Source organism: Lithobates pipiens, unplaced genomic scaffold (genome assembly GCF_037356315.1).
Source record: "Lithobates pipiens isolate NorthernLeopardFrog02 unplaced genomic scaffold, aLitPip1_a1.2 Scaffold_3, whole genome shotgun sequence".
In the NCBI taxonomy this organism is placed as follows: domain Eukaryota; kingdom Metazoa; phylum Chordata; class Amphibia; order Anura; family Ranidae; genus Lithobates; species Lithobates pipiens.
The window spans coordinates 101,493,099-101,507,609 of record NW_027507790.1 but is presented as its reverse complement, the minus strand read 5'-3'; the positions used below and the strand labels follow the sequence as shown (position 1 = coordinate 101,507,609).

The 14,511-nt window shown below is 45.1% G+C and overlaps 1 protein-coding gene across 1 annotated transcript in view; it reads right to left on the bottom strand.

Annotated features, from left to right (window-relative positions):
* LOC143940588 (uncharacterized) overlaps positions 1-13,874 on the bottom strand; it is a 54,833-nt gene extending 40,959 nt beyond the window's left edge. The window contains exon 1 of the mRNA XM_077462106.1: positions 13,624-13,874. The gene's annotated coding sequence lies outside the window, so the exon portion shown is untranslated. The remainder of the gene's footprint in view (positions 1-13,623) is intronic.
* Positions 13,875-14,511: the final 637 nt, after the last annotated feature.

Sequence of the window (14,511 nt, the reverse complement as noted above, 5' to 3'; positions counted from 1 at the left end):
TTTAAATTGATTTTGTCCTTTTTTTTCTTTTCCCCCTCAGATTTCACTCCCACTATAGATCACTCTATGCTATTATTCTGCGCTACCAGCAAAGGTGGACCATGTCTGCAGTGTGGAAATATTTTAAAGTTTCTGATAAAGACCCCAATTGCAATCTGTAGTCTTTGCTCAGCAGAAATTTCAAGAGGGGGTACAGTGCCAAGGCATTTTTCAACAACAGGTTTGATACACCACCTGAAAACACGACATCCAGTTCAGCATTCAGATTACAAGAAAACAGTGCCACTTCCAAAAAGTGACTCAGGCTCAACACCATCTGTGGCCACGGTCTTTAAAAAGGTTAAAAAATTTGAAAGTCCCAAAGCTCGTGCCATAAACAGATAAAATTATGGAATTTATTGCATTAGATGACCAGCCATTCTCTGTTGTGGAGGACATTGGATTCCGTAGGCTCATGCAACATATTGAGCCGCGTTACTCACTACCAAGCCGACGCTACTTTGCAGATACCTGTCTACCTGAATTGTTTTGCAGTGTTAGAAAACACGTTCAAGAGCTCATGACTACCGACATCATAGCAATCAGTTTTACTACCGACATTTGGAGCTCAGACGTCAGTCCAACGAGCATGCTTAGCCTGACAGCGCAGTGGATAGATGACAAATTTCAATTGAAAAACATCCTACTTAACGCACGTGAGTTTGTTGGATCACATACTACAGCAGCAATAGCTGACACTTTAAAATCCATGCTTGACACTTGGCACATTGAGAAGTCTAAAGTGCATTTGATTGTCCGAGATAATGCATGGAACATGGAAAAGGCAATGAAGGACAGTGAACTTAAAAGCATACCGTGTATGGCACACACGCTGCAATTGGCTGTGAATGAAGGATTGCTGAGTCAGCGCACCATATCTGATATTGTATCATAAGGAAGAAAAATTGTGGGTCACTTTAAGCATTCTCCGCTTGCTTATTCCAGATTACAAGCTTTGAAGATACAGTTTGGAATGCCACCGAAATGATTGCAGCAAGATGTAGCCACTCCTTGGAACAGCACCTACTATATGCTGCAAAGTCTTTTTGAACAAAAGCGTGTTTTAGCTGCATACATTGCAGATTACGAGCTGCCGGCAACACTGAGTGCACATCAGTGGATGTTAGTTGAAAATAGTTTGTCTCTTCTATCTCCATTTGAACAGTTAACAAAAGAAATAAGCTCAACTAATGCTTCCATTTCTGAAGTTATTCCCTTGATTGCCGCACTGAAGTGTCTGCTAGGAAAAGAGATAGAAACAGACCATGGCATAAAAACAGCTAAAACCACTCTACTGGAGGCCGTTACCAACCGGTTTCAAGACACCGAGTCCAACCCTCTGTACTGCATTGCACCAGTTCTAGATCCTCGATTTAAAGAGCATTATTTTAATGTTGAGAAAAAGCAGCGTGCACGGGAAATGATACAGGCACAAATGGAGGTGGTGGAAGCATCCGGTGAAGGAGTTTTGAGGTGTAGCACAGAGGAAAGTGAGAAGAAACGGTTGCATACAAGTGAAGAGGAACACACTCCCTCCATATCTGATATGTTTGAAGAAATTTTACATGAATGCACCCCGGTCCATAGCAGTGCAACAACAAGTGCAGCTACCCAACAGCTGGACATTTATTTAGCTGAACAGCCTATCGCCAGAAGTGACAATCCCCTTGTGTACTGGCGCATCAACAAACAACATTTTCCTTTGCTTGCACAGATTGCACGCAGATATTTATCTGCCCCAAGCACCAGTACAGAGAGTGAGAGACTATTCAGTCTAGCATCTCATATTCTTGACGAGAAGAGAAACCGTCTCTCCTGTGAGAAAGCGGAGCAACTTTTGTTCTTAAAGCGCAATCTGCCACTTTTACTGAAATCGATTTATAAATCCATAGCATAGACCAATTCCTTTACCATGTTGTTGAACATAGTAAATGAATTGGCATTGGACTGTGTTATTGGACAATTGGAACATACAACATAGTATGACTGACTAACAGTATGTTCCAGTTGTCTAGTTGTGCCATACTGCCATTAGTTGCTTGTTTATTGTAGTAGTTCTACAGTTTTTTGCACATCTTCAATTTAAGAGATCTCCAGTTTTAGTACTGTACACACACACATCATACATAGTTTGTTGCAGTTGGGCCAAACTATGTCTCTCCCTAAGCTTTCAGCCCGCTGCATGTACAAAACTGTATGTCCTGTATCTGTGGCTGTCTACATATTCCAGTACTATACACTATACCACACTGTGTTCTAGATATGGGCGGAGACTTCCAGAAACAGACTAGTCTACATTGTTATTTAGCGACCCCTCGACGCTATGCACCGGTGATACGGTGCTGGCGTCCATTAGTGGGGTTGAGGGGTATAAATGGGCGGTATCTACCGCTATCCTGACACGCCGAAGGGATCCGGAGAATTCAGATGGTGATAGATGGTGATATGATGATCGGTGAGTGAATATAGTCGAGGTGGGGTACCATTGGGACCTATATTTAACATATTACCCGTTATTGGATGTAATAGGATTAATCTATTACCATTGTTTATGCAGAAAACTACTCATTCTCCAGTGTCTTGTTACACTCGAGTTTCCTCATTCCACACGCCGATCACACCAAGGAGGCTAAATTTTCCACCCATTCAGTGGTGGTGAGCCCCATTCCTTTTTCCGGACCCTATAGAAAAACATTCGTAGCCTTATATGGGTAATTATATTTAATTTATATTTGGTACCTGCCCTTGCAGTTTTTCACCAATATTCACTTTTCCTTCGTGCCCCTTTTCTAATAGGTTAATTCTTGTCCACTTCACTCTTCATTATTGTGCACCTTTCGCTATTTTGAATCTTACACTATGCACGTTTTTGAATATATATGCTAGTAGACTCACCATTCACGAGTTCACGGTGGATATTATCTTTACTTTTTTATCAAACTTCTTTCATTTACTTTCACCTTGTTTTTTTTTTTTTTTTTCCCCTTTCTTTATCGTGATTTCGTTTCCCTTTCTTATCTTCACTTCCCCAAAATCTTTCACTCAGTGGTTTTATTCTCACTGGGTATTTTTATGTATGGTCCCTATCACCGTTTATGAATATCTTCCACAATCATCCAATTGTGATAATACACCTGTATCTCACACAAGGTCACTACTTGTGAAAGGTTTTGGGGTTATAATTTTTAAATTAGTGAGTTTAATACCAATGTTTCCATATATTTAGATATCGGCTTGTGTCGGGGTCAATACCCCTCCCAGTCGCCGGGGGAGGCTCCTCCCCCCGGTATGTCTGAGCTACCCTGGGGCTAAGGCGTCTGGGTAAGACTCTGCTAAATTTTGATATGTATTGTACAATCGCTCTTTTCTCCATTTTTTTCTGTGTCGTTATTGAAGGTTACTTCATACAGTTTTTATTGATCTAATTGTGATTTATGTATATATCCCTAGATGCATGTATTTCCTGAAGAAGCTGAAAAGCGAAACTAGTCGAAATACTACACCTTCCCCATGTGTTATTGATATGTTGCATTGCAAAATGTTTTTATTTTTAATAAACGATAAAATCTTATTTTATATTTTTCTTCTCTTTTGTTTTTTCAATTTATATAAATGTTTAATGTGCACCGCAATAGTCCCCCTGCTCGCATTCTCTCTTGATGTTTCTGGCCGGAGACCAGAATTTCCAAACATTTATTCCATATATAATTGGGATGATGGTGCATGATGTAAATTTAATTTCTAATTTATTACTTTATGAGGCCATTCTTAATTTTCATACATACACTTTTATCGCACATGCAGCTGCTGACACCTTAGGGAGAGAGAACTGAATTACTACTAGTTCTTCTGATTTAAGTTGAAAATTAATAAAGTCTAAGGCCGCGTACACACGGGCGGATTGTATGGCCTACTTAGTCCGCCGAAACACATTTCAGTGGACAGTCCGCTCGTGTGTGGGCTTCAGCGGACTTTTTCAGCGTGCAGTCTGGCGTACTAAGTATTTCGGAATTTCCGTAATACTGTCCGTCAGACTTTGGTTTCAGCGGACAATCCGCTCGTGAGTAGGCTAGTTCGACGGACTAAGAATGGCGCATGCTCAGAAAGGATTTACACGGCGGAAGGTTGCATTGCTGTGTATTGGACTTCCTATTTCTAGTCCCGTCGTACGTGCTGTACACGTCATCGCGCAAGCTTTCGACGGACTGTTTGTGCATCCGTGTGTGGTCAAGTCCGTTCATTCGAAAGTAGGACGGACTGTCCGTCGGATTGTATGACGGACTAAGTAGGCCATACAATCCGCCCGTGTGTACGCGGCTTTAGACTTTAAGTCTTCTTAGACTTATTCATTTTATTTTATATTATTTTATTTCTTTTTTTGTTATTTATTTTGTTGTTATGGTTCAATGTGCACTGACTGCAGTCTACACTGCAGGATATGCTGTAGTAACTTATAATAAAAATTTAGGATTTTACTTGATTTTATGATTTTATCTTCTGTGTCCACTGTCCAATTTATTTGGGTTGCTTTATTAAAGTACTGTTATTTTACATTACAGGACTATTCTTTTATTCATAAAATTAATGATTCAGTTGAATATGAATACTATAATGAATAATACTATAAGGCAATTTTATATAAATAATTTTTTTTTTAATATATAAAAAAAAGCCATTTTCAGTTTTGGTGCTGTTTCGGTATCGGTTTTCGGCCTAGTGTATTTTTCATTTTCGGTATCGGTTTCGGCACCAAAAAACCCATTCGGTGCATCCCTAATAACAACATTTTAGAGCAGAATTGTATGGTACATACTCTTGCTTTTTAGTGCAATGGACCTTGGTTATGTAAAATTTGAGAACATGCTATCAAAGGTTTGTTGGAGGAAATTCCGACAGCAAATGTTTGATGGAGCCTACACACGGTCGGACTTTCCGACAACAAGCTCACATCGAACATTTGCCATCCGAAAATCTGAATGTGTGTACGTGGCATAAGAACGAATAGCAAGTAGCTTGGTGTGGGGGCACCCGGAGAAGAGGAGGAGAAGACAGCGTCAGCGGAGGACCCCAGAAGAGGAGTTTCGGGCCCGCTCTATCCAATTACAGCGCTAGTAAGTATAACATGTTTGCTATTTTCATGAATTTAATAAATTAAGCTTTGCAATAACTTTCAAATTTTAGACTTAATGTACACAGAATGTTTTACAACCTCTCCTGAACAATTTAACATGATAGTGTCACAAGGGGCAGGCTCTCCGAGTGATGTCACCGGGTGGCCATGCACCATGGTTATATAAAGCCCCGTACACACGAGCGGACTTTTCAACATCCAAAGTCTGACGGAATGATTCCGGCAGACCATTCGATCGTGTGTGGGCTGCAACGGACTTTTGATTCGCAAAAGTCTGACAGACTTTAGAAATGGAACATGCTTCAAATTTTTCCGCCAGAACTCTGCCGGACCCAGTTCCTACCGAAAAATTCGCTCGTGTGTATGCTATTCCGACGGACTAAAACCGACACTAGGGCAGCTATTGGCTACTGGCTATGAACTTCCTTATTCGAGTCCAGTCGTACGTCATCACGTTCGAATCCGTCTGAGTTTGGTGTGATTGTGTGTGGCCAAGTCCGCTCATTCGGAAAGTCCGTCAGAACTCTGTCAGAACTCCGGCAGAACTCCGTCGAAAGTCTGTCGGACATAAGTCTGGTCGTGTGTACGCGGCATAAGAGTCGGCAGAGAGCAGGCAGCAACAAAACAGATGAAGAGATCAACAGAACAAGAGCGGCTTTAAAAAAAAAATTGTGGGTAACCGGCGGCGAGGAAGAAGACAGCAGCAGAAAGAAAGTGTGGAGGGAAGAAACAGCTTGAAGGGAAGATAATGGGAAGGAGAAGACAGCAGGAAGAGGCAGTTTAAGGAGGAGATGGTGAGAAGAAGATGGCAGGAAGAGACAGCTTGAGGAAGAGACGGTGGGAAGGAAAAAACAGCGGGAAGAGACAGCTCGAGGAGGAGGCGGTGGGAAGAGCCAGCTAGGGTTGTCGGGAAGAGGCTGGCAACATGGGGGCAAGGTGCTTTGGCAGCGACCCCTCCCCATGTTGAGGGCATGTGGCCTGATACGGTTCAGGAGGGGGACGGGCGCTCACTAGTCCTCTCCCTTTCCAGACCTGCCAGGCTGCATGCTCAGATAAGGGTCTGGCATGGATTTTGGGGGGGGAACCCCACGCTATTTTTTTTTCTTGGATGGGTCCCCTCCAAATCCATACTAGACCCAAAGGGCCTGGTATGTACCTGGGGGGGGGGGGGGGGGGCCATGCCATTTTTTGCACAAATGTTTTTTCCGGCAAATGTTTTATTTTTTTAAACATTAAGCTAACAGCTGATGACTTGTCGCTTGCTAAGGACATGGTGGCCGGCTTACTCACCCCCTGCTTAGAAACCAGCTATATACAGTGGTAAAATAAGAACTGCAAAACACATAAAAAAAAAATCACAAATGCACCACTTGCGTTTCTTTTATTTATTTATTTATTTATTTTTTATGGTTGAACTGGATGGACTTGTGTCTTTTTTCAACCCGACTAACTATGTAACTATGGTGCAGCTCCATTGAAGTCTATTAGCTGCAAATCGCGGGAAAAAAGTCCCTAACCCTTTCCAAAAACTCTACATTAAAAAATGCATAGGTGTGAACATAGGGTCATCTAGGCAGGCAGAGGAGGCTAAGAAACAGTCTTTTTTTTTACTGCAGATAACTGCTATTCAAGATAATAATGTGATTTTGTAATGCTGGCTTGTGCCCCATGATGGACCCACTTTATCATCAAATGGACAAACAATATAAAGAAGTAATGAAGTCTGTACTAATATAATTCACACTAAAGCAGCATGGTAACAGAATATAATCAATGTAGACCTTCAAATAATTTATGCCGCGTACACACGATCAAACAAGCGGGTGGAAAAGTCCGGCAAACTCAAGTCCGCCGGACAATCCCCCCGTGTGTAGCCTTCGGCATACTTTTTTGACCCGAAAGTACGGCGGACTTAGAATGTAGTTTTACACTCCAATCTTCCCGCCGGACTCGCATTTCGGCAGACAATCCGGCCGTGTGTGCGCCAGTCCGCCGTACTTTTGAAATGAGCGGACTTTTCCCGCCCGGAGAAAAGTCCGCTCATTTCGAGCGGGTCTCCAGGTAGGCGGGGCCCGCGAAGGAGACGCCACTGGCCCCGCCACTTGGTATGGACTTAAAGGGGAACCCCAACGCCGAAAAAAATTGGCGTGGGGGTCCCCCCAAGTCCACAACAGACCCTTGTCCAAGCACGCTACCCGGCCGGCCAGGAAAGGAGGGGTGAGCGAGTGCCCCCCCCTCCTGAGCCGCACCAGGCCGCGTGCCCTCAACATGGGGGGTGCCTTGGGGAAGGGGGGGCCGCGCGGCCCCCCCACCCCAAAGCACCTTGTCCCCATGTTGATGAGGACAAGGGCCTCTTCCCGACAACCCTGGCCGTCGGGGTCTGCGGGCGGGGGGCTTATCGGAATCCGGGAGCCCCCTTTAATAAGGGGGCCCCCGGATACCGGCCACTCACCCTATGTGAATGAGTATGGGGTACAATGTACCCCTACCCATTCACCTGTAAAATAAAGTACAAAAAAAAAAACACAACACACAAGATAAAATAATTTATTGCACAGCTCCGGGGGTTTTCCGTCTTCGGGGGTCTTCTCGCCGGACTCCTCCGCTATCTTCTTGTAGCTCTTTTACTAGCGGAGGAGCCCGGCATTCTTCTTCGTCGCCGTGGCCTCTTCTTCCGACTTCGGGGGTCTTGTCCCCCTCTTCGGTTCTTCTGCCGGGCCACCGCGCCTTCTTATAGCTCTTTTACAGGCGGTGGCCCGGTCTTCTGTCGCCGCCTTCCGTTCTTCTTCTCCTTCTTCTCCTGGAGATGTTGACTCGGCGTTCTCTCCGGCCGTAATGCCAGGGACGCGCTGCGACTTATATAGGGACAAGGGGCGGTGTCACATGGGTTGATGTCACATGGTGACCCCGCCCCCTTACGATGTCACAGTCCCGGAGGATGCTGGTACTGTCGCCATGTGACATCAACCCATGTGACACCAACCCATGTGACACCGCCCCTTGTCCCTATGTAAGTCGCAGCGCAGCGCGTCCCTGGCATTGCGGCCGGAGAGAACGTCGAGTCAACATCTCCAGGAGAAGAAGGAGAAGAAGAAGAAGAACGGAAGGCGGCGGCGGCGGCGGCGACAGAAGACCGGGCCACCGCCTGTAAAAGAGCTATAAGAAGGCGCGGTGGCCCGGCAGAAGAACCGAAGAGGGGGACAAGACCCCCGAAGTCGGAAGAAGAGGCCGCGGCGACGAAGAAGAATGCCGGGCTCCTCCACTAGTAAAAGAGCTACAAGAAGATAGCGGAGGAGTCCGGCGAGAAGACCCCCGAAGACGGAAGACCCCCGGAGCTGTGCAATAAATTATTTTATCTTGTGTGTTGTGTTTTTTTTTGTACTTTATTTTACAGGTGAATGGGTAGGGGTACATTGTACCCCATACTCATTCACATAAGGTTGGGGGGCCGGTATCCGGGGGCCCCCTTATTAAAGGGGGCTCCCGGATTCCGATAAGCCCCCCACCCGCAGACCCCGACAACCAACTGCCAGGGTTGTCGGGAAGAGGCCCTTGTCCTCATCAACATGGGGACAAGGTGCTTTGGGGTGGGGGGGCCACACGGCCCCCCCTTCCCCAAGGCACCCCCCATGTTGAGGGCACGCGGCCTGGTACGGCTCAGGAGGGGGCGCTCGCTCGCCCCTCCTTTCCTGGCCGGCGGGGTAGCGTGCTCGGACAAGGTTCTGTTGTGGACTTTGGGGGACCCCACGCCGATTTTTTTTCGGCGTTGGGGTTCCCCTTTAAGTCCATACCAGGCGGCGGGGACTGCGACGTATCCTTCGCGGGCCCCGCCTACCTGGAGACGCGCTCGAAATGAGCGGACTTTCCTCCGCGTGTGTGGGCGAGTCCGTTCATTTCAAAAGTAGGGTGGATAGTATGGCGGACTTAGTAGGCTGTATTAGTCTGCTGAAAAAGTGCCGTGTGTGGGCAAGTAGCCCGTTCGGAAAGTCCGACGGACAGTCTGGCGGGAAGTCCGCCAGACTAAGAACGTCGGACAGATGGCTACGTGTGTACGTGGCTTTAGAATTGCAGTGCTTGGAAAGAGACCACCAGAACCCCCCATAGTGGGTTCCCAGGGCAAGTAGTGACCAATGGCATGAAGTATATGGGTTACGTGACATTGGCAAGCTCGACAGCCGGCTATCACACTGGATGGAAACATTGATCGTTTTTATTGGATTGAAATGCGTTTTTTACTGCGTTTTTTGTGAGTATTCTGGACTTTGCTGTATTCTTAATAAATTCACTTGACAGTAAAACTGTGCAATTACGTTTTTTATACCTGATAACATGATGTCCTGACGTGATAAGAGTCTGTCTTAAGGCCCATACACACGATCGTACTTTTCAACAACAACGGTCCGACAGACCTATATTATTGGAGAATCTGACTGTCTGTATGCTCCATCGGACAATTGTTGCTTTTTCAATGGACAAATGTTCGCTCAAACTTTTCAACAACAAAGAATAATCCGATCGTGTGTACACAAGTCCATCGGACTAAAGTCTAAAGTACAAACACGCATGGCTCAGAACCAATGCTAAACATCAGCCAACAATAGCAGAAGTTGCCCAAAGTGTGTCGGTAAAGAGCTGAAAAAACATGTGATTTGGTGAAAGTTGGCTGAGAATGTTCTGCCGTGTGTATGCAGAACAAGTTTACGGCCAATGCCCATTCAGACAAAAATCCACAGAAAAGTCTGATGGAAGTCTGATCGTATGTATGAGGCTTAAGGAGGATCCTATTGGTGTTCATACAATCTATCTCTCCATGTATGGTGAAATCTAAGTGGAGGATTTTCAAGCGTGTTTGACTGCTTTTGATTAAGTAGTCCACACATTGGGGTAAGAGTCAGTGTGAACCAGTGTTTATTTTGGCTGCAAATGTTCGATTCAGTTTTAGCCTTATGTCGCGTATACATGGTCGGATTTTCCGACGGGAAATGTTGGATGTAAGCTTGCTGTCGGGAAGTCCGTGTGTATGCTCCATCGAACATTTGCAGTCGGAATTTCCACCAACGAATGTTGGCTAGCAGGTTCTCAAATTTGCTGCTAACAAAACTTGTCGGAAAGTCTGATTGTGTGTACACAAGTCTGTCGCACAAAAGTCCACGCATGCTCGGAATCAAGCAGAAGGAACCGCACTGGCTTTTCAACTTCCTTTTTCTCGGCTCATCATACGTGTTGTATGGCACCGCGTTCTCACATTCAGAATTTTTGGCAAACATTTGTGTGACTGTGTGTATGCAAGACAAGTTTGAGCCAACAACCTTCAAACAAAAATCCAAGGTTTTGTTGTCGGAAAATCCGATTGTGTGTACGCGGCATTAGTCTTAGGACTAAAATAGCATTTTAGTTTTAGTCCCATTTTAGTCTTCTGCAAATGTTTTTGTTTTAGTCGTATTTATTCGACTAAAGCTCCAGTACATTTTAGTCGACTAAAATGCCCTACGTTTTGGCAGACTAAAACTCGCTGTAGCCGACAAAAACTCACTTTAGTCTTCTAAAATCAAATGGGTGTAAATAAATTGTAATCTCTACAATTTCCAAACTTATTATAAACTACTGTAGTGAAAAATCTAATATGCTATTATTTGTGGTATTGAGGTATGAACATGCACTACAGACCGGTGTTAATTTGGAAGTCAAATTTGGTTTTAGTCTCATACCGCATACAGACGATCTGAATTTCTGACAATCAAACCGTGGATTTTTTTCCGACGGATGTTGGCTCAAGCTTGTCTTGCATACATACGGTTACAAAAATGTTGTCGTAAATTCGCCAAGAACGCGGTGACGTACAATGCGTACGATGAGCTGAGAAAAATGAAGCTCAATAGCCAGTGCGGCTCTTCTGCTTGATTCCGAGCATGCGTGGAATTTTGTGTGTCGGAAATTTTCTACACATGCTCGGAATTTCCGACAACAAAATCTGAGATCCAGCTCTCAAACATCTGTTGTCAGAAATTCCAACAGCAAATTTCGGATGGAGCCTACACATGGTCGGAATTTCCGACAATAAGCTCACATCGAACATTTGTTGTCGGAAATTCTGATCGTGTTTACACAGCATGTCTTTTGACTAAAATGCCATTTCAGTTTAAGTCATATTTTAGTCATCTCAATTGTTTTAGTCGTATTTTAGTCGACCTAAATAGTATCCATTTAGTCAAATAAAATGTTTTAGTCAATGAAATTAACACTGGTGTGAACCTTTCCTTTTTGGTGACGGATTCTTCCCAGCACTTCCCTTTGTGTGGACTTATGCCCCGTACACATGAGCCGGAAAAAAAACTTGGATGGTTTGGCTTGCATACACACAGTCACACAAAAGTTCTCTGAACTTTCGACCGTCAAGAACATGGTGAAGTTCAATGCTTCCGAGCATGCTTCGAATTGTTTCCGAGCATGCGTAGGAATTTTGAGCGTCGGAATTTGTACAGGCAATCCGAATTTCCGATCGGAACATGCTCTCAATCTTTTGCTGGCTGGAATTCTGCCAGCAAAAGTCCGATGGAGTGTACACACGATCGCAATTTCTGACCAAAAGCTCACACCTGACTTTTGCTGGCAGAATTTCTGATCGTGTGTACACCTATTGGACTGTTTTTATTGAGATATCAAATTTCCTCGAACATTGGGACTACATTTTTAGTGTTGCACGTTGTGATTTATGTTATTTTGTCTTTTTGCCAGGAGATTTGTGTCAGCGGCTGTGTTGCTATTATTAATGCTATAATTTGGGGTTTTTATTTTATGAAGTATAACTGGTTGCTCACTGGATGGTAAGACCGAGGCCAGTATGTGTATGTTATAGAGGAGACCCAGGTCATGCCCAGTCCACATCCTGCGGCTTCTGGCATTATAGGCTTCTGGAAACTGTCACAGCATTTTCAAGAATATTCCTAGGAGAAACTCCAACGGCGGGGGAATTGTTTGGAACCTTTACTGGAGAAATGTAAAAAAAGACTTAAAAAAAGACTTAAAAGCCGGCACACGAGCTGAGCAACAATGTGTGATGTCAGTGCCCAAGCTCCACCCCGTGCGCTTCCAGGAATATTCATGAAAATGCTGTAAGAGGACTGGATTCAAGAAGTCAGGATTGGGGGGACGTGGACTGAGGTGACTTGGGAATACTCTATTATACACACACTGACCTGTGATTTTTGGGTCCTCCCATCTGGTGATGAGTTACCACTTTTAGGGCTCATTTATATCACATCACATGCATGTTGCATCTTTGTAATGCATGGCCATAGCTTTACATGCACCCCACCCCCCCGTTTGTTTTGCAGTGTATTACGTTTATGCACTCTTTTGACCATTTGCATGCATTGTGTCGCATTGTGCTAGGCAAATGCAGCGCAATGGTGTGAACTGCATTCATAGGGAACCATTACTTTTTGTTTTGGATTGCCATGCGTTGGGAATGTGCTGACCATGCATCTGGTGTGAATGATCCCTTACTGCTTGGTGGTGATCATTACTTGCTCCAGGAAGTCATGAGGGGGATGTCCGCTGGTCTCACTCCAAGTGCTGCAATTTTTAGAATAAGCTCTGCCATTGTAAAGAAAATAAAAGGAGGTCTGTTGGAATACATTTTCAAAAAAACTGCAAAGATCCCCAACCTACCCCATGCTTACAAATAGGGATGAGCTCAGGCGTGTTCACACGGACCATGTGCAGAGCCTGCCAGGAAGTGGGCGCAGCGCTGCGCTAATCACAGGCAGTGAGACATTGCCCCGATGTGCGGCTCCAGAGATCGAGAAATGTCTCAATGTCTGTGATTAGCGCAGCGCTGCGCCCACTTCCTGGCAGGCTCTCCACGTGGTCCATGCGAACACGCCTGAGCTCATCCTTACTTACAAACCTTGAAAACATTTTGAGATGGGAATGAGGGACACCTACTAGCAAATGTATGAAGGCATAGGACACGCCCCCTGTCACACCCCCTTAAAGGAGAATTAACCAAAAAAGGTTCATTAAACCCACAAGTGCTTTTTTTTTTAGGACTACTATTCCTTTATATTGCTTTTTGGAATTTACAAGTGCAGCAATTTAGAAATCAGATGAAAGGTTTAGCACTGGAAAACACTTTTTGAAAGATAAAAAGTGCATTTTCTAAACATCAATAAAGATCAGACCAACATGAGGGACAAATGAGGAGCAATGAGGGACAGAGGGACATTGCTCCAAATCAGGGGGACAGTCCCTCGGAATCAGGGACAGTTGGGGGGTAGGTGATCACAGTCCTGCCAGCCATGCAGTATAATTAGAACGTTATACTGTTCTGATGTACAGGAACGGACAGAGCAGCTCCATTGAAGCTCTATTGTCTCCCAGCCGCTGTGTAATCTGAAAGGTTTCTCCTACCTACCTCTCCTCTCCGTATAATAAAGTAAAGGCTCACTTACCGTCCCGTCGCTCAGTCTGCACACAGCTCACAGCCAGATGAAAACTTTTACAGTTACAACCAAAGAGTCCGCTCTGCAAACTTCGAATCTGCGTCTCCTAGCAACCCCGGAACGCCGGATATTCCGGCAGCCGTTGTCGTGGAAACCGTAGAATGCTGGAAGCCGTTCTTTTCTCCGATAGGCTGGGATTTTCTGCGCTCGCCTAGAAACGCTTCCGAAGGAGGTTACAGCAGCGCCAGATTGTGATCATTGAGCGGGTGTGGAGGAATGACGTGACGTCACTATGGAATGGAGAAGGGGGATGTAGACAGTCCTGAGGATGGACTCCACAATCATGGCGGAGCTCACCATAAAGATGCCGGGTGCCTGGCTGCTGACGGATCCCAAACTAGAATGTCAGAGAGGCCTCATCATTCCTGCCAGCACTTCAAGTACAAGCTAGGCTCCATGCACACAGGGTGTTTGCCCAGCTCCCCTGAATGCTTTTCCACCTGGCAGTAGGCTTTTGGCAGAAAAAAAAAAAAACACTTGTCGCGTTTAGGGTGACCACATTTCCAGACTACAATTCGGGGAAACCCAACTCCCCCTAAAAAATGAGGGGGGGGGGCTATGTAGTCTCAGGGAATTTGGCAGGTGAATGGCTGATGTTAGCACATAAATCATCCACACACCATGCTAGGTATGGTGTCGGGATGAGCAAATCACATTATTTCTATTATCACATTATAATATATCATAAAATAGTTCAACTCACCATAATGCAGAATCAGTAGGAACCCTGAGCGTGTCACTTGCCGGCAGATACAGTGTGCCACTTGCCACCCGTATCCTGCCACCAGATGTAGTGTGCCACTTGCCACCCATAGCCTGCCACCAGATGCACTGTGC